The sequence below is a fragment of the Passer domesticus genome, chromosome 6 (assembly GCF_036417665.1).
Source record: "Passer domesticus isolate bPasDom1 chromosome 6, bPasDom1.hap1, whole genome shotgun sequence".
NCBI classification, from domain to species: domain Eukaryota; kingdom Metazoa; phylum Chordata; class Aves; order Passeriformes; family Passeridae; genus Passer; species Passer domesticus.
Genome location: NC_087479.1, coordinates 55,687,641 through 55,714,993, shown reverse-complemented (window position 1 = coordinate 55,714,993; position 27,353 = coordinate 55,687,641). Strand labels below are relative to the sequence as shown.

At 41.7% G+C, this 27,353-nt stretch overlaps 1 long non-coding RNA gene across 3 annotated transcripts in view; it reads left to right on the top strand.

Annotated features, from left to right (window-relative positions):
• LOC135303800 (uncharacterized) overlaps positions 1–21,219 on the top strand; it is a 58,700-nt gene extending 37,481 nt beyond the window's left edge. The window contains exons 2-4 of one of the 3 annotated variants that reach the window (XR_010365182.1): positions 15,796–15,933; positions 18,385–18,467; positions 18,760–21,219. This is a non-coding gene — a long non-coding RNA (uncharacterized LOC135303800). Of the gene's footprint in view, positions 1–15,795; positions 15,934–18,384 lie in introns of all 3 variants that reach the window. The other 2 variants (XR_010365180.1, XR_010365181.1) reach the window with 2 other exon arrangements.
• Positions 21,220–27,353: the final 6,134 nt, after the last annotated feature.

Below are 27,353 nucleotides of genomic sequence, written 5' to 3'. Positions count from 1 at the left end.
AATCTAAAGTCAGTTTAAGGCAGACAAACTTGAAAGCGCCGTGTGTATTTGCAACTATCCCTCACCTCACCCCCCACAAAACACTGTCCATTGTATATAATACAATAAGTAACAACATTGATTGTGTGAATCATTGCAGTCCAGTCCTGAGCTTATTTATAAGTGACCACTAGCAAGTCATCTGTCTTTACTTTGCAAGACAAAGTGCTGGAGCAGGTTATAAGCAGCCAAGTGCAGAGTTTGCAGCCTGGGCTGCAGTTGTCTCTGATAACAGGGGAACTTGCTCATTTATGGTCAGGGAAGTTCTGCTGAAGACCAGCAGTAACCTTTTGGTCTAGTGCAGAACCAGTTGTAGCCACAGAGGAATTGAACCTACTCGGCTCTGAAGGGAGAGTCAGACTAGAGGGCACTACAGACTTCATCCAGAGTTCTCCTTCACTTGCTTGGAGAGACTAAATGACTTCCAGCTCTTGGAGTCTGATATGGTTGTCCGTGCAGAGTTACAGCGCTCCCACTGGGGTGACACCAGTCCCAGGGGTCTGAGTGCCTTAAATCCCTTCAAAAGGGTTTAATGGGAGAGCCCTGCACAGGGAGGATTTGCCTATGTTTGTGAGTAGTGCAACATTACAGGAACAGATCTACAGAACCAATCAGTGTGTGCCAAGGTTCAAGCTGTCCATTCTGCAGGCTTTGGGACTGGTCACAGGCAGGAATCTCATTTGAGGGCTCAGTGACCACTGCTGGTTGGACAGCATTAGTGCCCCTTCAGTTTTGTTTGGCTGAACTAAGAACAGGCTGGGCTCCTGTTCTTAATGTGATGGGAATCAAAATGGGGTTGTTGGAGATATTTGAAGGAAGAGGTTCAAGCACAAGCAGGCTTCCAACATGAACACTGATGCTCCTGAAAAAGCTGATTTTTACCAGTAACATTTTAACTGTGTTTTCTTTAATGGAGCAACCTGGGTGAATAAAGGATAGGCATTTTCTATGAGGGAAAACATGTCACGGGGCTTCTATTTACCAGGAAACAGCACAGCACTGGTCAGTATTTCTGTTCTCTTGTGTTCTCACAGTGTTGGAATGGCCCCTGGCATGGTTTGGGCCAACTTGTGCTCTACACAATTCCTCAGCAAACCAGAGAGTTACAAAGAGTTAACCAGAGACACGAGCATGAAAGTTCCTTGAAAAAAAAATATTGTAAAGGCAAATTAATGTCTAATATGATCCATATCTGTTATGTGGCTGTCTCCTAGAGAGAACTTTCTGTTGTTTTATGCTTTCACAGTACATTATCTTCATCCTTGTTGTGTTGTCCTGTTTAGCGAGGCCTAGCGGACATTTAGTGAGGTGTAGCAGGAAAATTGAATTATGAAATAGTGGAGGAGCCTCTTAGAGGGAATCAGGTGGTCCTCAGAATCAGTAGTCATGGCTGGTCTCCAGTGACAAGCCTCCGCTGTGGTAAATGGTGCTTGCATGACTTTGGTCAGTGGGCTGATTTCTAGGTGCAACCATAGCACCTGTGGGCCTGAACTGAAAAGAAAGGAAACTTTGAAGGGACAGCTTAAAAAAAAAAAGCCCAAACAAAACCAAAAATTACAGAATATCAGTCTTGTCCATAATATTGGCAGGAAGGACATCTGCACCACAGAACTTGGTCTTTGAGAAATGGAAGTTAAAAATTGTCCTTTGTTTTTTATGTGCCAACCCCACAATTCACTGACCTCTTCCTGCTGACCTGCCTTCTGAAACCACGACCAAAGCTAGGCTAAACTCCTGAATTTCTTGAGCTCAGGGCACAGCTTACGGCTGATGAGAGGTGTGCAAATGAGGCAAGTCCAAGCCACAGTCACAAAAGCCTGTGGAGCACAGCAGCAGCTGTAAATGCTTCCTGAGAAGTTCAAATATTTGGAGGGCAGCCTGGGCTGAGCTGCACACCCCACTGCTGAACAGTGGCTGAGGCAGCTCATTCAGACCTGTCCTTTCACCAATTGTCCTTGCAAGGCCAAAGTTAGACAAACAGGATTAGAAATAGACGGACTTAACAGACAATTGGAGTCCAAGGCATAATTAACGGGCCTAAATCATCATCATGAGGCAAGCACTAAACTTGTAACTCAAATTGCAAAAATGGTTGTCCTAATGGAAATGGAGTATTTGTAATATTATTTGCTGAATTTGAAATGTTCTAGGAAAGAAAGAATCCTCTTTCGGCAGTTCTCATTCTATTCATGCCAATCATGCACTTAATAAAAATCATAAATGATATTATAGATTATAAATTACAGCAGCATTTGTGAGATGGGCATACATAAGGGCTGAAGGGAAATGTCTGGTATGACCACAAATGGCCACTGTCCCATTGGGATGCTGTGGAAGAGGTACCAGTTCAGTGGGTGGGTGAAATCTTGAAAACTAGGTTAGTTTGCTGAAAGCTTTGCTAATTACAGGGCAACAGTCTCATAACTGTATGTCTCACCTTATGTCCAAAGGAAAAATACACATTTTGTAGAATGGTGTGGCTTGTAAGGGGCCTTAAAGATCTAAAGTTCCACTCCCTCCTGTTGCTGTGGGTAGAGGCAACTTCCACTAGACCAGGCTGCTCAAAGCTCATCCAACTTGGCTTTGGACATTTCCAGGAATGCATAGGGCATTTACAGCTCCTTCTGGTCAACCTGTCATGGTGCCTCACCACCCTCACAGTAAGGAATATCTTCTTAGTGTGCTGTCTAAACCCACCCTCTGTCAGTTTAAAGTCATTCTCTCTTGTCCTGTCACTCCATGCCCTTGCAAAAAGTCACTCTCCAACTCTCTTGTAGTCCTTTAAGTACTGGAAGAGGCTCTGAGGTCTTCCTGGAATCTTCTTTTCTCCAGGCTGGACTGCCCCAACTCTCTCAGCCTGTCTTCACAGGAGAGGTGCTCCATCCCTCTGATCATCTTTGGGGCCTCCCCTGGACTTGCTCTGACAGGTCCACGCCTTCTTATGCTGGGAAGTCTCAGAGCTGTATCCAGTTGGGGTCTCATGAGAGCAGAGTGAAAGGGAGGTACCACTCCCTAGACCCGCCAGCCCTGGGGTTTTTTTGGTGCAGCTCAGGACATGGCTGACTTTCTGGGATATATTGCTTTTAGGTTCTGCATGGCTTGGAATGATAGAGAGCAATGGTTTAGAGAAGAGTTGTTGAAGGCACATCCATTTTAATTGGTGTGGTTTAATTATTTTCCTGTATTTGAGGATAATCTAACTACCCCATAGAGGAGATCTGAAAAAGCTGTGGGGGCTCCACTGTGGTTGGGCAAGCTAGGAAATGTCCTACAAAAGGCACCCTGTATCTGACAAGACTAGACTACATTTGCTTGGTGTTTTAAATTCCGTGAATTTTTGCATGCCTCTGAATTAATGATTCTTCTTTCAACATCAAAGAGGAATAGAGGACATTTTTACTTTTAACAGTTCTGTGCTGTAATAATTATCCCATTTCTCCAATGACACATTCCTTAAGGTTTTGAAACTGCAAAAGGGAATCCAGCTAAGTGTAGTTTTATGCCTTTGGTTCTCTATTTTCTGAAGCTGGGTCAGGTCCTGCAGGGTGCTGTCTCTAAGTCCCACTGGTTGCACCTCAGATTGATGGGGAGTTGAAGACACCTTGCAGAATCAGCCCTTGGTGATCCTTGCAGAGGTTGGTTTGCCGCCTGAGTTGCAGAAATGGGTTCCAGTGAAGGCCTTGGATTAGAGAAGCCCTGACTCAAGAATTTTGGTTTTACATCCAAATGTCGTAGCTGACTTCTTTCTCTAAAACTGGCCAGGCAGGATGTAAGCATTTTCTTCAGCGTGGGAAAGTTCATTTCAGTTCCAGTTCACCTTTCACAGTGCAAACCCAGTTCTACTGAACGGTGATTTTTTTGCCCTTCAGAAATCGTGGTGGTTCATTTATGTGAAACATTTTGATGAGCACTTAGATTTAAGGCGACTCTCTTGGATTTCATGGAGCTCTCTGTGGCTTAGTCTCTCTGCACTTGGCATAGCCATGCTATCTTTTTTCTCCAAATCTGCTCACAAAATTTTCCTTTCAGTTACAGTTTCAACATCACTTTCTCCTAATCTCACTATGACAGGGCTCCAAAAGTGACATTTTAGAGACTTGAGGAAAAACATCATGACTTTTTTTTTCTCATCTGCATGTTGACAGACTAAGTGGGAACTCATGTTATTTCATCTGCTTTAAGTCTTCTGTGACACTTTTATGCATTCTCTAGTTCTGTATCCCAAATTGAAACAAAATTTATTAAAAAAAAAAAATCTGGTTTCTAATCTGAGTCTGGAAGTCCTTGGAAATTAGGAGTGCTGAACAGGTTGTATAAATAATGTAGATGAGCTACTTGTCTAATCACATTTTTAATTAATTATTTGAAATAACATTGCAACTGCAACATTCAGGCATGTCCATTTTATCCCTTGAAGCTTCCTTACACAAGAAACCTCATCTCCATGATTACCCACTGCAGTTTTTATGTTGTGGGGGGCTCACCTGAGCTTCCCCTGCCTCTTTCTCAGCCTTTGGCAATCTCTGGGAGGGCCGTAACCTCATGTCCTTATCTGAGATAGCTTTTACTTCCCTACACCGACTTCTCAATCTGTTTCTGTGTTTGAGAGATCATGGGGCTATCTGGGGACTCATTTGTTCTGATGTGGAGAGTTTGGGAGGGTGGGAGGCAGCAGGCACTGGCTACCCTTTTCCAGACCTTTGATCAATCTGTATGTGAAGAGCAGGGTCTGGGGCTTCCTGCCCCTGACAGCTGCACCCTGGACAGTAGCAAAAAGAATGATAGAGCTGGAGAAGGCCAGGGAAGGAAGTTTATGCAGCATGGAAGAGTCATATCCTGAGGAAATTGAGTGGAGTATGTGTGCATAATTATATAGATAAATATAAACTTTTATATTTAAGGAATTAAGAGCACCAAGTAGAAACAAGAATAGGTCTGATGAGGGAGGAGATGTAAGTTACAATGGCAGCAAGCCCAGGGTCACTTTCTGAAGACAAGGAGATGACTGGGAACAGGGAATTGTGAAGAAGTGCATTTTCTGTAAGTGTTTTTTTTAATCTTAAACTAATTTGCAACCATAAAGTCAAGTGTGCTACTGGCCTGTATTAACAGCGGCGTTAATACAATTAAACCAGTTTTGTTTCTTCTCTTCCATACCCTTTTTGGTGTGGGTGTAATCTCTAATTAACCCCTGAGCCTGCAGCTTGGTTCCATGTGGGGCCCTCCAAACTTCAGCTGGGGCTGAGGTTTCTCCATGTGGGAGCACAGAGGAAGCAAGAAGGCAGAGTCCCTGCTGTACAGGTGCATGTCTCTGTGTCAGCACTGGCTTCCTGAGCTCTTTAACATCCTCCTTCCAAAGTACAGCATGAGGTCATCCCCGGCTCTCCTTCCCAAACTCACAGCACACACCTGTGCCTTGCGTTCTGCAGAGATTTTATAATGGCAGAACCATTCGCAGGCACAGCATCCACAGCACGTGTGTGGAGCTGCTGCAGGAGGCCACGAGGCCAAACCTGGGGCAGAAAATGACCCCAGGTTTTGTGGCATAAGGGGTTAACTCACGTGCATCCACAGAAAAGTGTGGGATGGAGACTGTCAATGGGAAATGTGGGTCCAGACTGTGAAATTAAGGAAGATGCTGCCAGAAAATCTGGTTTGGCCATAATTATTGCAGTTGGGACTTGCAGGTTTCTGAGTTGCCTGCAAAGTTTTGAGTGTCTTGCCTAGGTCCAGGTGCTCTTGGAGGCTTGTGCATGAATAATCCTCAAGATACTCAACTTGTGCTGGTCTGGGGTCAGCATTAGGTGGGTTTGCACATTTACACACTGACTTTTAATTTTAGCAGTTCTGAGAGAGAAAGGACAAAGCTAAGATCGCTGTAATTTGGAGTCAGATCTAGCCGGGAGTAGGAGTTTATTCCTAATTTGGGGGAATTTTTCTATATTGCTCTGCTTGCTTAGAGGGATTTTTCATAATACTTGACCTGGGGTGTTGTCATATGTGTTATTTCAGGATGGTGTCACTGCCACTGCTTAGATTTTTATTGTTCTTTCTAAATAGCTAGATGGAAGAGGTTGCTTTCAGAATTTGGTGGTGCTGAAGCCAAAGAAAATTTCCCTGTGTAAGTACCTGGGGAACAACATTTTGATGTTAAATTTAAGCCTGAACCTGATGTAAATAATGAGTAAATGTACTGAGGCCATCAGAGTTCATTCAATGTAAAGCCATAAGGTAGGGTAATTGTCTCTGAATGGGTGTGTATGTGCCAAAAGACAACATGATCTAAGTGTGTCTTGTACTTAAAAAAAAAAAATTGAAACTGTAAAAGTTCTCAGAGAAAACTGCTGAATGAAAATAATTTGAGGAAGGAAATCTGCAGAGCAATTTACTCCTTCATGGTTCCTTTTCAATTCGAAACACTTTTGACTATCTGGGGTATTCATTTCCAAGGATGCATTTTTCTGTGTCTGATAGCTGGTTCTGAAATTTCAAAAGTGAAATACTACAAGTGGAAAAGCATGGGAAGACAGCAAAATTGTTTTTAAGTATGGAGGAACTGAAAAGGTTTTCAATAACCTTGTATCATTTCATCAGTGTTCTCTCTCTAAGGATGCCTTGGAATTAAAGAAAGGAAATATTTACATTATAATTATATTTCTGTTTATTTAATTAAGTTATTAAGCAGATCTGGTATACAGAGGCAACTCCCTTTAGTCCTAATTGTTTCTCCTAATGTTGCAGTTGCAGTGTTATTGAAAGAATTCAGCAAAGAAAGGCCTGCCATCTCTGTCAGGATGCAGCAGGAGGCCTGGGGGGGATTTGTTCCATGGGAAAGAGAGGCACTGAAACTGATTGCTCAGCTGCCCCCTCTGAAAGACAGCAAAGCAATTTCACAAAATGAGACAGGAGTCTGCAAAGGGGGGCGGGGAAGGCGGCTTCCATCAGAAAACTCTCCCTAGTTACTGAGCGGTTTACATAGGTCTGTGTATGAGGAGATTTTTTCCAATCTTTCCATAAAGCTTTCTAGAACAGTAATTTTAATGTCAGGATATTTATATTAAGAAGCCCGCAAAGCCACAGTCAACTTTCCATACATGTAACTTGCATGGATCCATATAGAAAGTTTCCATTAAAATACAGCACCGACTGTTGTATTTACTGCTTGGGCTTTAATTTCTACTTAGATATTTGTTTCTTTCTCAGTCAGGTTTTCTTTCCTGAAGATCCTTTTACCATTCAGGAAATCACCATAAAATGACTGTAAGGGTAAAGAGCAAAAGTAATATGCAGTTATGGGTGCCAAATGTGTATATATATCTGCACAAGCAGTATTTCACTTTTTAAAAACAAATTTTCTTTGCTTAAATGTGTGTGTGTGTGTATATATATATATATGGATTTTTCATTTATTTTATGAATTCTGGGCTGAAGAATCGATGTGCTTCCCCTTTCTTCTTATGGCTTAAGATCTCTGAAATACAATGATGCATGTATACTTGTTTGTGTGTCTATCTGTGCATTGTATTCAATCAAATCAGTTATCCTTATGCTCATATTAGAGCTTCCCATGGAATATTCAAAGTTATAAAAGGCTTCTGATTTAATGTTCTTCCCAACTTATCAGAAGAATTTATGTTCATTTTTGTGAAAGCACTCAACTGATGTGATTTACCAAATAGGAAAAAAAAAGCTTTTGAAACGTCCTTATTTAGGAGGAAGGTTAAAAAGATTAAAAATCTCATGGAAGTCTGTATGTAAATGGTAAGACTTACAAACCCCTTTAAAAATTCCCACTCAGTGGTTGATGTGGGGGGATGAGGGAGGAGACGGATTGGCTCTGAAATGTCTCAAGAAAAGTAGATTAATGATTAAGAAATAAGGAAATAGCAAACCAGAATGAATGGGCATATGGGCATTTTCCAGTAGGCAGCTGTGTTATTTTAGAGAAGAAATAAAAAGTTCCTGGTGACTTCTAAGGGTTCACTGAAGATGTGCAGTGAGCCATGAGGTGCCTTTAGTTCTAAGAGAGGAATATTTGAGGAAGGCTGATGGAATCTGTTGAGTTGGAATCCATTAATAACATGGATTTCTTTCATTCTGCTTATGCTTATTCCCCTACTGGACCAAGGGTAGGTGAAGTAGGGATCCATGAAGGGATTTTTAAATAATTTTCCTGACAAGCAGGCAGGTGGCCAAGAGCCATAGACTGTGGAAAGACTTGGTGGCACCCAGCAGAGCTACCTCATGGAGTGATGGTGTAGGATAGAGGATTAGACCCACCCCTGCTGAAAGTGAACTTTCAGCCTGTTTCAGCCCTCTGAAATCCCTTCCCAAGTGCAGGGCACTCTTGGTATCAGGGGTGAGTGCATATCCAGTTACACTCTGATGGGAAATGATTCATGCTCCCCCTGGGACACATCCAGGATGGTGGTGCCAGCCACTTTGCCCATCCCCTCACCTCTCAGTGCCTGTTTATTAAAACATCTTGGGAGCTGTGATGGTACGCAGATTAAAACTCAGGCATGGCTTAAAACCAGCAGTGAAAATCATCACAAGACCAGACTTTGTGAAGTGCAGAATGCTGCTCAGAGGAGCTTGAGGAGAACTTCAGCTTCTCTTTCAGTGAGGCTGAGACCGAGGCTCTGCTTAGATCCAAAGAGGGGCCAACAGAGCTTTTTGTCCCAAAGAGCTGCACCTTTCTCAGCCTCCAGCTACTATGGCCCATGAGGGATGTTATAATATGGAGAGGGGACTGAAAGCAAGTGCAACTGCATTCTTCTGGGACTGAGCTTTACTCCCTTTTCCTGCTGTGGGGCTGTTCAATTGCTTTAGGGTGAGCATGAGGGACTGGATCTAAGGGTTTCTGATTTAAGCAGCTCTGCTACCACCCAAGTGACAGCTGCCCACTTGGCTGGGAGTGTGGCATCCAGTAGTAGGAGAAACTTCTTGTTCCAGCTGGCACTTTCTTATCTAACAGTCAGAGCTTTGTAAGTGTGGACAGCTGCAGTTTCAGAAATTGGCTCTATCTGTATCAATTGGATTTGTGAAGTCAGTGAAAGGGCATGAGGCAGATTCTTGGGATTTCCTGTTAGTATTAGCAAATGGAATCTACTGCAGAATTTTTAAAGAATAAGAGACTCAGTCAGTGGTGCCTAAATGAGGCCTGAGGTTAGGGAAGGCTACCAAAGACAAAAACCACTGGTCAGGGAATGTGCTGGGCATGATGGGCATGATTTCCAGGGATCTTAAATCCTCTTGAGACTAGGGCAGGGAATAGCTCCAGTGTGTGTCTGTGCATGCTGGAAGGTGGAGGGATGATTAGGAAGCAGGTGGTGCGTTGAGTTGGATGGTCAGCCTGTGATGCAGCAGCTTCACCTCTGGAGAAGTGTGTGCAAGGAATGGCAGGAATGTGGAGCCTCGTCAGGGTTCGGCAGTGGCTCTGCCGGGACCTGCAAGTTCTCCTCCCACCTCTGCCATGGGTTTGCTGCATAGCCCTGAGCAAGTCACATACTTTTCCCTGTCTCCTTCCCAGGCTCCTGTGGGCTTGATCCTGTTGGAAGCGGGAGGAATTCTGCAGAGGTGCAGTTATGTAATAGCACAGAAATAAAAAGCCTGTGCTGAACTTCCACTCCCTTTTCTGCTCCTGTGGGATGGGGGAGGGAAGGAATCACTCAAACGTTCCTGTTTACTCCTTAAATATTTCTGTGAGTACTGTATAGGATTTCCCCAGGCTGCACCAGATGGGCTATGAGGGAAATCATTGACAATGCTTTGGCTTAGCTGGGGGTTTTCTAAGTTTCAAAATTACCAAGTTGCAACAGATTTTTTCTTATTGTACTTGCTTGGCTGGGACTGAACTGCTGTAAAGCCAGTACTGCAACACTAGATGTTGCTCATACCAGCACAGGTATTTTCCTGGTAATGAATGGGGAGGATGACCAGCTTTTGCATTTGCTATCTATATGTCTCTCCGTAAGTAAGAAAGTTCATTTAACCCCTTGAGATATTTGCACCACAAAGAAAAAAAAATGAGAGATGTCATGTACCAAGGAAATTCTGTGTTAATTTTAGTGGAATGTTTAAGGTGCCTGTTTTTCCTCCCTTCCATTATTCCTAAACCATGGCAGAGGTTCATCATCCCTATCCAAGACAGCAGATCAGGGGTACAACTGCAGCCGTGAGCAACAATTTGGGCACAGGTGCCCACCTGTGATGGGCAGTGGCTGAAAGGCTAGGGGACGTTCTCCTGGGAACATGGCACAGGTGGAGAGCCAACAGCATGGGTGGAATAGTGTCCTCAAACTTTGGAGCCAGGCTTCTTTTTGTGGCTGACATCTCTCAGAGCCCTTGCTTCATAAATTAGATGTGAGAACAATCATTTGAGGGAGGGAAGAGACTAGCTCTGGTCCCATGGCTCCTTCTAAGTTTTATTCCCTGGTTCTGCCCTTCTTTTGTAAAACTTGAAGCCCCTGAATGTTATGAGCAAAAGTCTCTTGTAGCTGCAAGCCTGCTGCCAACAGCAATTGCAGAGGGATTTGAAATGTGCCTGATGTAATTCTGCTTCTTTCTGTCTATTGTTCGATCAATTTAACAATTTTGGCACTTTTTCTGAAACCACATTATAGAGAATGGGATTCTGCCTGAGTTGTTACTTCCTAACAAGATGACACAGCTGCTCCTCTAGGAAGCCACAGCCCATGGTGGATCCTGGCAGAACCCTGGCTGGCAGCCAGCGTGGCCCCTGTGTCACCTGAGCAGCATTGCTGGGGTTTTTCCTAAATGCAACGATGTGATTTTTTTGCTGTGTTGATGTTATAAAAGCCATCAATGGCACAGAGCTGACAGACAAGTTGGCCTTTTGTTCTTCACATAGCAACAGAAAGGGTGCTTTTTAATCACATGATTAAACAGTGCTGAGAGCTTTAAAGAACATTAATCAGCAAAGAGGAAGTTCTACTATCATGTGCTCTGCTTGGAAGAACTGGGTGGTTTCAGAGGACTGTATGTTCCTCTTGTGTGTGCAGCTTTAGGATCTGCAAAATGGTAGCTTAGAAAGTTGCTGCACAACATTCCCAGGGCTGTAAAACCTGCGGGGCATGGAACCTTGAGCTTCTGCTGTCTGCATGGTTAAGATTCTTTTCATGAATTCCCCACAAAATCTGCAGTGAAGGTGTCAGCACATACCTTTAAGCTGGACTGAAACCTTTCAATCATCAACTGAAGCATAAAATCTTATCAATATCAGCTGGACTTTCTCCATACAGGAGGCCTCTGACACGTTTATATTTAGCCCTTGTGACATACATGTGATTACCATTTGCATTGCATTTCTTGAGATAATCTAATCATATATAGGATTTTTCTGACCAACACTATCTGTACCATTGTCTGGACACCACCATTTTTCTCTTCAAAAACTTTCTTTGGCATGATACCAAGTAGGAGGTTTCCCACTGTTTTGGCTTTTGAGGTTGTGTATGGAAGAAGTGAATATATTTTTCTTGCAGAACAGTGGTATCAGGGCTGCAGTACAGTGGGAAGGCTCACTAAAAAGAGCAGCCACTTGCTGTCAGAGAGAGATTTTTGTTTTGGAATCATTAAGGCCAGAAGGCAGAAAGAGCAAAAGTGTGTATTGGAGAAGAGGTATTGCACAGTCCTTGTATCTCCACTTCTGTGTCTTGAAAAAAATTACAGATGCTTGTGTGGCTATTAGACAGAAATTTAAATATGCAGCATATGGAAAAGAAAATAAGTGTTTTGTAGCTACATCCACAATGGGCAGGTGGCTAGGAAGGGTTGTTTTGTGTATCACATGTGCTACAAACAGCCCAGCCCTGCAAAACCTTTATCCTGAGGGTGCTAAGGTTTGGGGCAGGTTCTTTACATGCTCTCATTTCTTTGCTTGAAGGTGTGCTAATCTACATTTAAAGGAATCCTAACCATATAGCTTCTGATCAGCAGGGCCCTCAGCACTCCTGGTTGTAGTCAGGTTGTCAGACTCAAGAGTTAAAGGCATGATTAAATTTAGATCAGTTGAATAACTCATAAACTTGAATTTCGTGTAATAAAGAGCGTGTGTAATTGCTCTGTCCAGGCCAGAATGATGAGCAGCCATTGCAATCAAATTTCTAAAAACTTAGGGTAGCATTGCTTTCTGTGGGAAAGCACTGGCTGTCAAGAAGATGTTACAGGACCAGCCCAAACTGTTCCTTCAGTCCCAGGAGACAGCTCAGAGGATTGTGTGGGATTAATCCTTGCATAAAATAATAATTCTTGTGCTCAGAGTTTTCCCTTTAATGGATAAGGTTTATTTTTTATCTTGTTTGAAATTTACCAAAAATAAAAGTTGGCCTGTATTTGTTTGGAAGTAAATACAGGGGCAATCTCAGCAGTTAGGTTTGCAACCTTGTCTTCTGAAAAAAAAACATAGCTGGAATTTTGTTTGTTATGAAATTCAGAGCACAAAAATTTTCATATTTTGGGGAGCCAACATTTTGCATAGATCTAACACAAAATCTTAGTTGCTGCTCTGATAGAGTTTGTGCTATTTATTCCTGCACGTTGTATAACATTGACAGTGGTACTGGGAACCCGGCTGGCAGACAGCCAAGTGGCAGCTGAGCATCTGATGTTCTTTTATCCAGTAATGGGTGTTTTGGGGGGTTGTTGGCTTTGGGTTTTTGTTGTTTTGTTATTTTTTTTTTTTAAATATGATCAGGGAAGCTTCTCTCTGCTGCTTGCTTCCTCTGCCTGAGTGCAGCACTTGACTGCCTCCTGAGCTAAAATCTGCAGCTAACCAGACTTTTTTTTTCTTTTTTTTTTTTTTTCATGTTGAATAGCATGTCTCAACGTTTTCCTCTCAACCATCATGTAGGTCTGGTTGCATTCTTGATTCCCATTACATGTCTGCTGGTATGTAAATTATTTCAATTCCCCCACACCCCGCCCTTCTGTTCTTGTACTTTCAAGGAGTTTAATCCGTGAAGGGGACTACTTCAAAGCTCTCACAAGAAACTAATTTCTTGATGGATAGAAGGGCCAATAAAATGAAATTAGAGTTTTATCTCATTGTCTCTATAGGAATGAAATATAATAATTATTTCAGGCAAATACATGTTGGAGACAATAATTAAGATCACTATCATGTCTTTAAGGACAAGCAGATTCTAAAATAAGCATTAGTAATGGGATTAAACATTATTGCAGTGCCCCGGATCTCAGCCCTGCCAAAGTGCCTAGCACATCTGAGTGTATGAAGCTTGCTCACTGAGAGAAAAAAGAACCAAAATATAACTCTGCGTTTACAGGACTTTTTTGGCCTGTGTGATATGTAAGAGCTGAGGCTCCAGTTTGGGAAAAAAAAAATCTTGTGTGCTTGAAGGAAGTGTAAATGGGGTGGGATTTGGTATCTGTGTCATCCAGAAAGTCTGCTGGCTAGCAGAGTAGGTGTTGGTTTTTTTTGGTTTGTTTTTTTTTTTTTTTTTTTTTTTTTTTTTTTTTTTTTTTTAATGTTTTACATTTTTACAGCAAAGTTCCCAGGGGAATGCTGCTCTGGAGCAGAACTGCAGCTTCCCAGAGAGCTGTGAGCTTTAACATCTCTTTAGGATTCAGGAACTGGCTGCCACTAAGTCTCTGCACAACAGCAGACAAGGTTAAACACAAGCATCATGTAAAGCATGGCACCTGTAAAATATTTATCCCAACCATCTGGACCAAGTTTGTGACAAGCTGACCCTTGGTGCAGCAGCTTCCCAAGTAAACTTTAGAGGTGGACTGTTTCTCTTCTCCAAAGATTTGTTTTCTTTCTTCTTTCTTTCCTTTAACCTGCCTGTGGCAGTTGCCTGTGTAGGTTCTTTTCTGTTCTGTTCCCTCATACAATTCCCTCCTGCCTGTTCTCAGTGCCATTGCTGCTCTTGTCAGAGCGGGGTTTTGGTCTGTTTTTGCATACGTTCAAATTCTATTTTGTGTGGGGGTGTGTGTGTGGGTGTGTGTAAAAATGTTCAGATTGGCCCTAATTAATTTTAGGCTAATTAGCTGCTCAAAACTGAGAACCCTCCCGTGGAAAGACAAGAGACTGTTGTGCTCTGTTAGTGCCTAACACTTAGTACACAAATTTGAACCATCTGGCTCATGGCATTAGCTGTGATTTATGGTAATATATCTTCACCAGGCCCAACACCTAGGATTTTAATATGAAATAAGGTGGGCTTCCTCAGGCTTGCTTTTCAGCTCTTACTGTAATTTTATTTCTTTCTAATGGAATTCAGTCACACTTACGAGAGCAGGTACCACCTGTCATCTTAAAATCTGGCTTAAAATGTGGCTATTTTAATTGAGTGTTGTTTTATTCATATTTTTTTTATTTGAAATAAGAAATTTCCTTGATCATCACCAAACTGTAGACAACTTTCCTGGCATGCTGTAAAATATAAAACTCCTGGGGCTGAATTAGTTTCTAAATAGCTTGGGACAAATTAAGTGAAAGCAGCAAATGCAACTTGGTTGCCCAGATCAGCCAACTGATCCCTACTGTGAGTTTCTTGATCAGCCAGATCAGCCAGATCTTCTCACAGGACAGAAATAAAGAAATGCTGCTAACCAGCCTGACCTGCTGTCCAAAAGTACTTAGTGAATTTTTTTCCAAAATTGTGTAAAACAAACACAAGCTGTAGCAGCAAGCAAAGCTCTAATTTCAACACTCACATCAGTCAGCAGAGCCTGCTACCATGTCTAATATCTGGCTTGTTTAGGAGACAGGTAGGGCCTAGGGGAAAAACACGGGCTGGACTGACTCATGACAAAACATAACATCCTTTCAGTCCTGTGCAGATCTTTGGAATCAAATGTTAAAAAGGAGGGAAGTTTCTTTGGCAAGCTGGAGAAGTCAGTGCATGGTGGCAGCTGGAGCAGCCCTGCAAAGCTAAAAAGCTGGACCTCTCTGGCTTCATGTCACTGAATTTCCCACACCTTTGTTGGGCTCTCTTCTCTCTCCAAGGTGGTGTTTGTTTTGGTTCCTCCTTTTGCTGTTCCTTTCATACCAGCCTGAGGATAACCAAGGTTTGGACTTTAAACAATTAGTTGCCAAGCAGGGCTCCCTGGGACTTGGGCCCAAAAGCAATAATAACAGAAAATTTAGCACCTGCAGCAGGTAATGGTGTCCTTCTTCAAAGTGTGGTGCAAAAGGCAAGTGAGCCAAATGTGTTGTTTCACCAGGATCACTGTTGGCCTTCCAGAGGGGATTCTTACATTTCTGTACCTACAGGATAAAGTGGAATGAAAACAACCAAGTGTTGTTTTCTTCCAGTCTCTCTATCTAACTTGGATTAAGAAAAAAACTTGAGTCAAGCTGTGTGAGAGTTACTGGTCAAAGTTTTTCTGGGACAATTTTTTATAAAGTCAAATTGTATCCCTGTAAGATAAGTACAAAATACAAGAACCGTGTAAAGAATTCCCCTTTTACATCCTATAAAAGCCCGCATAGCTTAAAAAAACCTTTCTGGATAATATGAAAAGCTGGTCTCAAGAGAAGCATAGAAATACCCTTTTGTTTGTTGGATGATTATTCATAAAGTTATGATAACTTCTCTTTGGCAGTTTTTCTAACTAGCCTGGAGGTTATATCAGCAAAAGGACAGGTGTATTCAGCAATTTGAGTGGACAAACTGAAAGCAGAGACCAAGATGCAGCACTTGAGCCTCACAGTTCAGAAGCTTCAGAGCCAGCACCCTGCAGGATTTTGTCTGCTGTGATTTACAGGTTGCTAATCCTGACTCCTACTCACTTTGGGTGCATGAATGGAGGAGGACTGGCAGAGCCCAGGGACTCTGTGTGCTTATGAATAGTGGCAGGAAAAGACCCCTTCCCACACAAGTAGCACTCTGCCAGCAGTGCAAGGTAAGAGTTGGCTTATTCCTACCTGTAGCTGAGTTTTTAGTACTGAAAGACTGTGCTCATGTGCTCTATGCCAGCCTGTGGGATGGGGCAGAGCCTTTCAGTCCAGCTCCTGACAAGCAGTTCACTGACTGAAACCCACAGCCACAGATTTGTGCTTGTTACCTGTCCTGTTACCAGGGGCCAGTGGCTGAGTCAGAAGGGGAGAAGGAGCCCTCCCTTCCCTTAAGTAGGAAGTGCTGCTAAACAAATCAATTCATCATATTGAGCACAGTGGGGTGATTTTTGACAGCATATCTAAAGGTGTGTAAAATTATTATCGTCTAGATAATGAAAGTAGATCATCTGGTTTGAGCTTATATATAAAAAAAATACTGGAAATATCACTGAGTCCTCAAGGATAATTGAAGTACATCTTCTGAACAAATATTTTATCTTGACCTGATGATGACAACATACAGCAACTTATAAGTTTACTTTGGAAGCCTTTTCCTTAGCTGAAGAAGGAAAAATGTAACTTATTTCTGCTTTTGCTCTATTGGATGTAATTTTCAGGCACTCCGAAGAGCCTCTGTAATAGCTGCTTTATTTCCATGTAAATATAATTATGCTCCATAGTCAAAGCCTCTATGGTATTTCTTTCTGTGACACAGGACCATGCAGATTGAACTCCTTAACAACTCTTTCACCGATGGACTTTTTCTATAGTTTACTGGAGTTTTAGGGACTGCCTACTGATATCAGTGAGTTTTGGACTAGAAGATGGCCCAAACAGGGCTATATGTGAATGAGGTCTGCAGAGTCAGGGTCCTGATGAAAGCATCTGGCATCCTAATCTCCTGGTTTGGTATCAGATCTAACAGAGCTGTTTCATCAAATACACACTGACGAGAACTGAAAAGATTTGGTCGTGCCTTTGAACATACTGAAGATTTTGTGAGGACAGAATGAGGGAAAATAGGGACAGCTGGAATTTGTTTTATTGTTTTTTGTGGGGTTTTTTAAAATACAATTTAAGGTTTTTGTTTATTTTTTTAATAGAATGAATGTAATGCTTATGAAAACGCTCACTATACACTGAAATCTTCTATGAATCAACAAAACATGTACCAGCAGTACAAACTTCACCTTGCCTAAACAATGTACGTCTCAATTCTGACTTGAAAAGACCACCTGTAGGGGAAAAAATGTTAGTTCGGTATCCAGGGGCCATTCATTCCTTTGCCACTTTGCTGAGCCTGCCAATTAGTGCCAACTTGTGGTGGCAGATTTTGTGATGTAGACACATGTTCTCTGGAAAGTGGGCTGAGATATTCGACTCATTTCACATAGGGCACAAAGAATTATTTGCTCTGTGCTATACAAATGGGAATTGTCCAAAGCTTTCCTCTGTGTTAGCCTCTGTACGCTTACTGAGTGTAAATACCGGGGAAATTGGTGTTATTGCAGGGACAAATTAGCACCAGAACTGGGCTGTATTTTTTTAAATGTGCTGCTAATTGTGCCCAATTTGTGCTGGAGTACTCACTCAAATGCAAAAGCACAAAACCGACCGAACACATTTCAGGGTGCCAAAGAGAGCTTGCACTTTTCTCTTAGCAATTTATCCTTCTAGTTTCACACTGCAGCAAGCACCAATTGGTGCCACTAAAACCTTTATCTGGAGTAATCAAATTAGCACTGCATGTTAGCAAATTAGGTTGCATTTACAAAGGTTTATATTTGCTGCAGGTTTGGGCATTAAAAGAAAGCATTTTCTAAGTTCTGCTTTAAAATTTCTTATATGAGTGACATTAATTCTGTGACATTTAAAAAGAGGGAGCTGCTGAAATGGAAGAAATGAGGCAAAATACTTCTTTGTATTTCACTCCCAGAGAAATGTGAATTAGGAATTGCAGAAGTTTCTAAACTGTGAGGTAGAACTGAGAAAGCTGGAAGAAGTTTATTCTTGTTTGCCCAGTAAGTAGGTTCATTCTTCCCTCGAGTACACAGAGGGTCAGATAGGTGCCACTGGTTGTACCCAGGCAACTACTGGGGCTACACAGCAGCATCAGGAACATCACCGAGTATGCTCCTGCCAAAAGGTGTGCCACTGGCAGGGTGGGAACTACAAAATGCTCCCAGGATTGCTAGAAGGAGAGACAAGAAAAATTGCAGGCTAAATTTCTCCATGGCAAACATCCACAGAAGACATCAGAGTTTTATTGGGGCTGAATTTCAGCCACTGAGATTAATTATTTAATGTTTGTGTTATATGAAGATTAACAATGTAATTGTTAAGTAACTATTGAGGCTTCTGCTTCCAATATTGTCTTTTGTTTGAAGTTTGCAAAACTTGCTCAGAGCTGGATTATTCATTTTTTTTACGAGTTGGTTGTAAGAAGGCAGAGAAGGGCAACACACAGAAGTGCATCTGACACTAGGCACTATCACCTTCCTGCTTTCACTTCACAGGGGATAACTTCAGGAAATCCTGTGGCAAAAGAAGGCAGAGGAGTTCCCCAACGAGGCTACGCCAGAAGCACAACTGTGCTGGGGTACAAGAAATAGATGACTTCAGCACACACTGGCCTGAGTCATTATATTTCATTGCTGGCAGATGCAAGAATTTTTTTGGGCAGAAAATTCTGTAGGATCTGCCCAGTCCATGTAGAGAGTGCAAAGCCTGAGTTTTGTCCCTAGTTTTGAAGTCTCAGCCCAGATCACTCAGTGCCTTAAGAAGTTTGTGCATATGTGATTTCTAGCCAGTGTTGTAAAAGTATAAATCACTTGTAATGGGTTTCTGCAAACAGCTTTGCAACAATCAGGCTGTTGATCTGCTCTTCACAGATCAATATCTCTGGAAAATGCTGTTTTATTGCCTCAGATACCAATCCAGGATTCAAGGAAGGAGCTGGAGGTGGCAAGAAGGGCAGGACCAAAGAGGCCTCACAGAGCACCAAATGAGCATCAATCACAGCCTCCTTATCAGAAACACAATGCCATGAAAGAGCTATCGAGCACAGTAATCCAGAGCAGCGTCTGAGTCAGGAAGTCTCTGTGTCCTTAATTTCCAGAAACTGAGAGGAAACCAAGGGGCAAATAAAAAATACCACTTCCTCCATGCCCTGGTTTTGGTGCTCCTTGGTAAAGCATCCTCCAGTGACAACTGGATATGGGGCTGCTTATGGCTTTGATCTGACACAGAGGGGTGTTTTTGTTCTTAGAAGATACTGTCACTATCCTCCTCTGATTTTACCCACAGGAACAAAATCATAGATATGAAACCATATCCTACAAGTAAATAAGTCCATGCACTTTGAGGAGCAGAACAGACACTTCATTTGCTCAGCTAGACTGGGAATTAAAAAACCCCATTTTTTCAAACAGTCTCTGAAGTTAAGCCCCCTCCCTGAAGTTTACTGCATGAGCCAAGAGAAGGAGACCATTCTTCCTAACAATGCCCTTTCAGCTACTTTGATGCTAAAAATAAAAAAATGTTTGATAGCTATCCAAGCAAAGAAGGTGAAAACAGTAATTTCCAGCTTTTCTTAAGCTCTTTGGCTATATACATTTGATAAAAGCCCAGCAGATGAAGTCAGTTTTTGGGTTTTTTCCTGCTTTTTATGCCTATAAACTCCCTTTCACTTCTCTGAAGCCTGGACAGTTAGGATTGAAAATGTCTGCTCATTAATAGACTTGCAGAGCAATAGTACATTTTCAGCAGAGATAATGCATATTCCTGATACTTACTGGAGTTTATGGTTAAGCTAAATTTATTTTGTGGCTGCCAGAAGAGTGCCTGCCTGAGGACAATAGCTAGAATTATTTTCTTAGTGTTGCCAGTCACACATTACCCATTTAAGATAAGGCTGGGGAATAAATCTCATGGTAACATTTCACCATTGATTTATAAAGGTGTTTCTCCTTGGGATCTGCTTTTGCAGCACCAGTGGCAGGGTTGAAACGGAACTTGCAACTCTCCTGAGTTGGTGAAACAATTAAATCAAACTGAACTTTTTTTTGTTGTTGGAACTGTTTCTTTTGTTAGGCTTTGAAGAAAGGAATTTTTTCAAACAGAAATGCATTTTCAATTCTGTTGAAGAATGGAATTCTGAAAACGGAAGTTTTGGGAGCCCTGCATTCAAGCACTGTAAGTGCTGTAAAAGAGTTAAAGAGTCCCACCCCTTAGGGACGGGACTGCCCAGGAGGTGTCATTTCTAAAGACACACAGTGCTCCTTGGATCCCTGCATCACCTTCCCTGGCCAGGCGTGGAGATCACAGCATGTGAAGATCTATCCCCGACCTCTGCTCCCAGGACTATTTCCACAGTGTCTGAAATGTTAGTTTTAATTTGTGAGTAAAAATGCATTGTTTTCTGTAATGGAAAAAAAGAGGGGGAAAAACCCAACAACCCTTCCAGTTTTCCAGGCAGCTCTATTTTGATAATTTCAACTTCTACCAGTTCCATATCCTTTTATTAAGATAATCAATGGCACTGGTGCTGTGAAAAAGAGACCATGCTGGTGTAAGAGGCAGGGTTTGTGATTCTCTTGCTGACAGGCAAGTCTTCAGTTACTCCAGACTAAAACTTTTCCTGCCAGACGAGTGCTGGCTGCTGCACTGAGTCTGTGATGGGTCGGTGATGATAAATAACTTGTGCTGACTGGGATGGAGGCTATTGCAGTTGGTTTTCCTTGTTCTTAAGTAAGAACTTGAACCCGAGACTCTGGGAGAAAACTACTGTGTATTTACTCTGCTACCAAGATCTCTTTTTCAAAATCCGGTGTCAGTGGCAGGAAGTTCAGCCAACACACTGATTTGTGAGCACATTTCTCTTCTCAAACAGATTGTGTAGACTCTCTATAGATAATATACTGCACCTTTGAAGGAACACTAACATGAGAAAGTATTACAGCATTCCAGAAATATCTAATCATTGCTGATAAATTTTATTTGCCACTTGTGTGCATTATTATGACAGATTCCTCCTTAAAGCCAAGGACAGCTGAAGTCTACACAGGCCAAACTCAAAGCCTTCAGTGTTTTGCTTCACACTTTTCTTACTGGATGTAAAAATCTTAAAGGGGCTGCTGGAATCCAACCCAGGATTGGATTAATGCTTAAACATTAAAGAGGTTAAGCAAAATGTAAATAAAAAGGTGTCTTTTTCTAATGAATGAGGACACTTGGGGTGATTTAATGAGCATTTTTAAGAGGTTTAGGTTTTAAAGTAAAAAATAAGTAGTTTTCAAAAATACAGAAGAGAAGTGGTCTTTTGACCACCTCACCACAGTGCTCTGCATTGGGAAAAGTGGGAAACTTAGGAAAAGTCATCCTCTCTCCATTGACTGTAAAGGAAATATGGAGAGGAATCAACATGGAGTAGCATTAGACACGTGGTGTCCTCCCCTCTGCTGGCATCTACAGCTCCTTTTTCAGTCTGAGAAGTTTCTTTTTCATGCTGCTCACTTCACTTACAGTCCAACCGGCTTTTGAAAATGAAATGTAGATGCCCAAGTTATTCAGATGTCTAATTTTTGTTTGTCCTCTTTACCTTGTCCTAGCTTGTTTACTTCTTGAGACTCTTTGGAAGGTTGGCGAACTGGTGGGATTAAAACAAGCCATGGCATCAGGGAGATGAAATCTCATTAAGAAATCAGCTGTGGTTTTCTAATCCCTCCCTGTGAGTCTTGCTCTGAGCCAGAGCTTGAGCAGAATGAAGCAATGAGTAGACCACAGACTCAAATTCAGATCAGGAGTTTGAACTCTTCCGTGGTATTTTGGTTTACTCTCCTAGGAAAAAAAGTGGCTCATGCAACTCTGGATGTTCAGGTGGGAAGTGTGGAGTCAAGCCCTCACCCATATGAGGGACCTGAATATGTGCTGGCCACCTGCTGAAAGAATAATGCCTTCTCTCAGGGTCATCCAGGTCACCTCCAAAATCTTTTGTCATACATGGGCACTTGAGGGAAGAGTAAAAATGTGTTCTTTTTATTTTCAGTTTTAACTTTGTATATGGGTAGGGTGGGGAGATCCTTTCTCATTTCAATAGCAGGAACGGGAAGAAAATGAGATTTAGATCAAGTTGATTGTTGACTTTTTTTTTTCCCTTCAGATTTCACTGCCAAAAAAGCCCAAAACGCATTAAGAAAAGTTACATGTGAAAAGTTAGTAAGGTTCACTTCATTGCAATTATCATCAGTGGAGCCTACTGATGTAGCATTATCTTTAATGAGCTTAGTTTAAACAAAAAAACCCAACCAAAACCAACAGCAGCAACAACAAGAAGCTGTTCTGAGCCTGATTTAAAGGCATATATTAAACTGTCCCTCATAATGGGAAATTATATGGATGGAGAATTGCTCCAGAGCTCCTGTACTAACTCAGGTCTGCCGGGGAGGCCTTGGAGCAATCTAAATGTGCTCTCTCAGCCTGTGATAACAAACAAGCCTCACAGAGGAAAGCTTAAAAGAAAACCAGTCTCTGAGGAGAAATGCAAAATCTTGTTGGTTTGGGAGTAAGCAGAGGTGGGGAGACTTTTGCGAATGTTCAGGAAAAGAATATCATATTATAATCCAGTTTATATCGTGTTGAAACAGAAAGCATGAATTGGACTTTTTCCATGATCAGCTCCAAGCACTGTCACAGGTCATGACAGGATGGATCATTTGATCTCCATTTTCATCATGACAGCATCCTCAGTCTATATTAAACAGTTTTTGTCAATCTGTTCATATTTTTCAACTGCGTTGTGAAATCCTGATAGCAAATCTGTTCTGAGTCTTCCCTCCCACCCCCTGACCCAGCCTACTCTGCTTATTCAGGAAATGATCTCTAAAGCTTGAACACTATTTACATTATCAAGATTTACTTATCTTTTCTTTTTTTCCATTGAAACACTAAGCAGCTCTTACATCAATGTAGGTGTGTTTGAGAATTATGAGAGCCTTCAATTCTCATACCAAACTACACCCACACAAGTCAATTCCAGTTCCAATGACTAAAGGTCATGTGAATGGCAAAAAGTAACAGGTAAGAACCTAATTTTGCTATTAAGAGTAACTGAATTTGCAGTTGTGGTTTATTAGTGAAGGAATTAATGCCACGAGGAGTAAATCCTTTCCCTGCCTTTTGTTGGTGTTTGTTCCCACTATTATTTTTAAAGACAGTTCCAGTGGAAAAATAGACTTATGATGTGTGAGAACACAGATTTGCCTTTTAACACACCAGTGAGAGAGAGTGGTGGGCTTGCTCCATGCCAAGAGGTAGGTAGCATTCACTACCCAGCTCCTTCTGCAGGCTTTGCTAAAAGCAAACATTTGAGTGCTGGGAATTGTCGTGTTCCCTGAGGCTGATGGACCCTGTTTGTGCATTATACCTTTCCCAGGGAGATATATTCATATTTCTCAGGTATGACTGAATTCTCACATTAATTTAGTGGTTCTAGTTCTTAGCATGGCTCTTTATCTTCTTTCAGCCAGATCCTCTCTGGGACAGAGGCCTCTTTGATTTTTTTCTTCCCCCATACCATACCTGGTTTTAATTTGCACTGCCCACCTGAGCCAATTAATCTGCAGGCACTGAAGACCAAAGTGGGGAAGATTCTGCAGATCCTGCCCTCAACTTTACTTTTTGTCAGGGTGCAAAGGTGGCACTGGGTGGGGGCTACATGAAAATATCCTCAGGAATTCTGGAGCAAACCCAGTGTTTATGGGGACTGTGTGTTAAGGGACTTGGCTAGTCTAGCAAATTACTTTTAGGAGAGTGAGTTTGAAGAATAGGAAGAAAATCCCATGTGTGGGCATACTTCTGTAACAAAATCCTCTCTCCCTGGAATCACCTCTTGAGAAGACAGAACCTTTGATTCAGATCATGAAAGACCTGTAAACACTTAAGAAATTTTCTTCAGTATATCAACACCCTTGTTTTTGTTGGTCTCTCTCTTTCTTCTGCTTTTAGCTGCACACTGAAGGGAAGGGTCAGTGGCATTTGTGATGGTGTGATTGATACTGTTTCTGTATTTCCAGCAAAGTGATCTCTGGAACTCCCTGCCTATGGTGCTCCATTTCTCTTTAAATTACAGCCACCAGACCTCATTTTTCCTTTCTAGAATAAGGTAGGACTTGATGTGAAGAGGAACATATATAATTATCTGGACAAAATGAAGTTATGCTGTGGGTCATCCTTGTTATTTGTGGCTGCTACAAAGCTCAGAGGTCAGGGGTTTTTGTTGTTTTCTTTTCCTGTCACAAACTCACAGCAGGTCAAGCTGGGTATTTAGGGTAATTGTGAGCAGGTCAGTGTCATCTAAGCAAATGGACAGAGCTTGTTTGACATGTGGTTTTTCCAGTTGCTTCCTGCTCTATCTCTCCATCCTTTTCAATTTGTGCTGTTGAGACATGTGTAAGTATATTGACATATTGAGTATATTTAACGCTGTTACAAAAATTGCCTAAATCCGTCCCTGATTCTATTAAATGCAAAAGGTTTTCATGATATGCATAACAGGGAGGCTGAACATTCAGACTGGCAATGTCAGGAAAGTACCTAAGGGACATCAGGATAAAGAGAGGTGACAGAGAGAAACTGGGAAAGAAGGACAGGGAATGGAAAAGAATTCTTTTACCGTGATTTGGCTGGAGCAAATTTTCTAGTGCATTTTGCAGCCAGTGGTGGTTTTAACAAAGGAGCAAACCTAAAGTAAGTGCCACTGTTAAGTGCAAGGTTACATAAAGACTTAAGAGCTCACAGTGAGATCTGAAATTAGCCTTACATCTGAATTTGTACCATGGTTTATTTGTTAGGATCTACGAGATCTCTCTTTGTGTTGAAGGGATTTTGCTGTCCTTCAGTAGCAGAAAGCTTTCAGGTCCCATTTGCAGCCGTTGCAAAGAGTATTTTCTGTGCACAACTATGTCTTGCTGTACCTAAACAACATCTTATTTGGAACACTTGGATGCAAAGCTTCCAGCACAGTCGTCAGCCTCCTGCCACGTTTATCTATACTTCCTTGGTGGTCTGGTCTGTGTTGGAGGCATGGAAACTGATAGCTCCCAAAAGACTGCCAAATCCACTGCCCTGGTCTCTGCAAGTGTGATGCTACCAGCAATTACAGCCCTGTCCTAAGGCCCCAGTGCTCTTGTGACACGAAGGTGAAGTTGTTGTTTTGAAAGAAAATAAAATCAACTGAATTTTTGGTTGGTGCAGACATATAAAGCTGCCTTCAGTTGGTTAATCAGTAGCATTAGTAAATAATAATATGATTACTATTAAACAAGGCCTGATTATACATTCCTAGGGAAAAGCAATTTTTTACACTTCAAAATTAAGTGGATTAAGGTCTACAAAATTTTTCTTATATAGGACATCAGGATGAAAGATCACCCTTCTGGTTTGGGAGTATCTTTCAGCACTTTACCCTTCATAGATCTGACTGGTTATGTGGCTCATGCTTTCAGAGTATGTGAGGGTCAGGATGTGTGCAGCAAATGGATCTCCAGGAATACCATGACTGACAACTTTTTGTCAATGTCCTGGCAAAAAATTGAGTGCCAGGATAGCAACTGCAGATGAGGATCTAACTGAGCACTGTGCTAGGAATTTCCCTTCAATGCTCATCAAATTTCTAGATTTTAACTCCCCTGGCAAAATTGCCTGATGCCTTCCAGCTATGCTCCAGAAAGTCCAGAAGTGGGAAGGTCACCTTTCTTGGGACTCTTGTGGTGTCTGAAGGAATGCAGTGGTTCAGAAATTCTGTTTGCTTAATAATTCGTAAGACTTCTTACTTTTCCTGTTAGCCTTTAAACAGTGGGAAGAACCATGGCAAAATACTTAAAAGGCATGGTTTCCTCTTCAGATGAAAGTAGCATTCACTTTGAAATGCTTGGTGGTGACTTGGATTCATGTCTTAGATGGACCTTTGTCTGCCAGAACCTGCTACCTTTGCACAGCTCCAGAAAAATTGCTGGAATACACTGTGAGGCCAGGAAGAGAAGGGAGTTCAAATGTGGACCAAAGGAGAGTGATAAATCTGAAATAAAGCCACTGATTCAGGCAGACTTCCACGTAAGACAGAAGATTTTAATACTGTTTACTGGTATCATTTTTCAGAGCTCCAGTTAAATGCAAAACAAATCACAGATATATTAAAATTTTACTGTGTGGGCCGGACTGTTGTTTTCAATGAGCAGTGGTAAAGCCCCTGCTGTGGTTTCAGCATGGATGAAAGTCCTATTTTTGCTGTTCTCAGTGATTAGAAAAATAGCACGTTTTATACACTTTTGAGTTATGTGAATGCTTCTGTTTTAAATCACGAATGAGAAAATTGTTAACAATAGGTTAATTTTTTGGTTGTTGCTCAGATGGGATGTTTTAGTCCCTAAAATTGAATGCTAGTGTAAATCACTGTCTCTGCAGCATTGCTGCGTTTGCTTTCAGATGGATTTATGGAAAGGTTTGATTTCCCTTTTCTTTAATCTTATATTGGCTTATAATGGAGCCCACACCAGAGCCTTGTAGTGAACCAGGCAAATATAGCTGTCTTCTAGCTCATGCCTCAGCAGCTGCAAGGTACTGGCACACAGCAGAGGAGCTTTGTGTCTTGGGTTTTTGGATTTCATTCAATCGGTTCCACTTTGCATATTTATTCATAGTAAAGCACCATTAGCTCAAGACTAATAATTGGGATGGCGTGGAGAACGCTGTATAAAGAAATGCAGGCCACTTGGCTCTCCAGAGGCCTGACTTGGTGAGGATTTGACTGATTCTTTACGTCAGGAGCTCTTTGAAGCCTGTGAATAACGTATTAATGCACGTTGCTGCTTTTCTCATCCTCTCATTTAACATATTTCAGTTCAGTAGAGTGTTTCTTGAATTATACTCATGCAGCTTAAAACCTAGCCCACAAGCTAGGTAGGAAGCCAGCTATCTTTTTAAAAAATAACTAGAAAAAATTAACATTTCTTAGTGCTGGTAAAGAGCAAATCAAATAGCTTCATCAATTTCAAAGATTTAAGCAGGCAGTTTTATACCTTCTATATATTTATTTGTAAATGAAAATTGAATATCAGCATAAATATGTTTCATTTTACATACACCTCCACTCAAGGTGCTTTGACTTTTTCTTCAGAGATGAATCACTGCAAGAGCTGGTCCTTCAAAGTTTTTTGTTGAAACAATCTTACCTGTCTTCCTACCATCCCCAAGATGGAGAGCATGCTGCAATGGGAATCTTACAGAGAAAGGAAAATATTATAGTTCAGGGTTTTCTTGTTTGTTAGTGATCCTGGCACCTGGAAAGCATGGGTGTATCAGAAGCTGATTGGATTAAGAGGGTCATGACTGAAATGTCCCAGCAAAGGTCAGCATTGTAATACCGTGAGCGAATTATCCCTGATTCTGGAGGGACATTAAGATGTGGATTCATTTTTACCAAAATTTG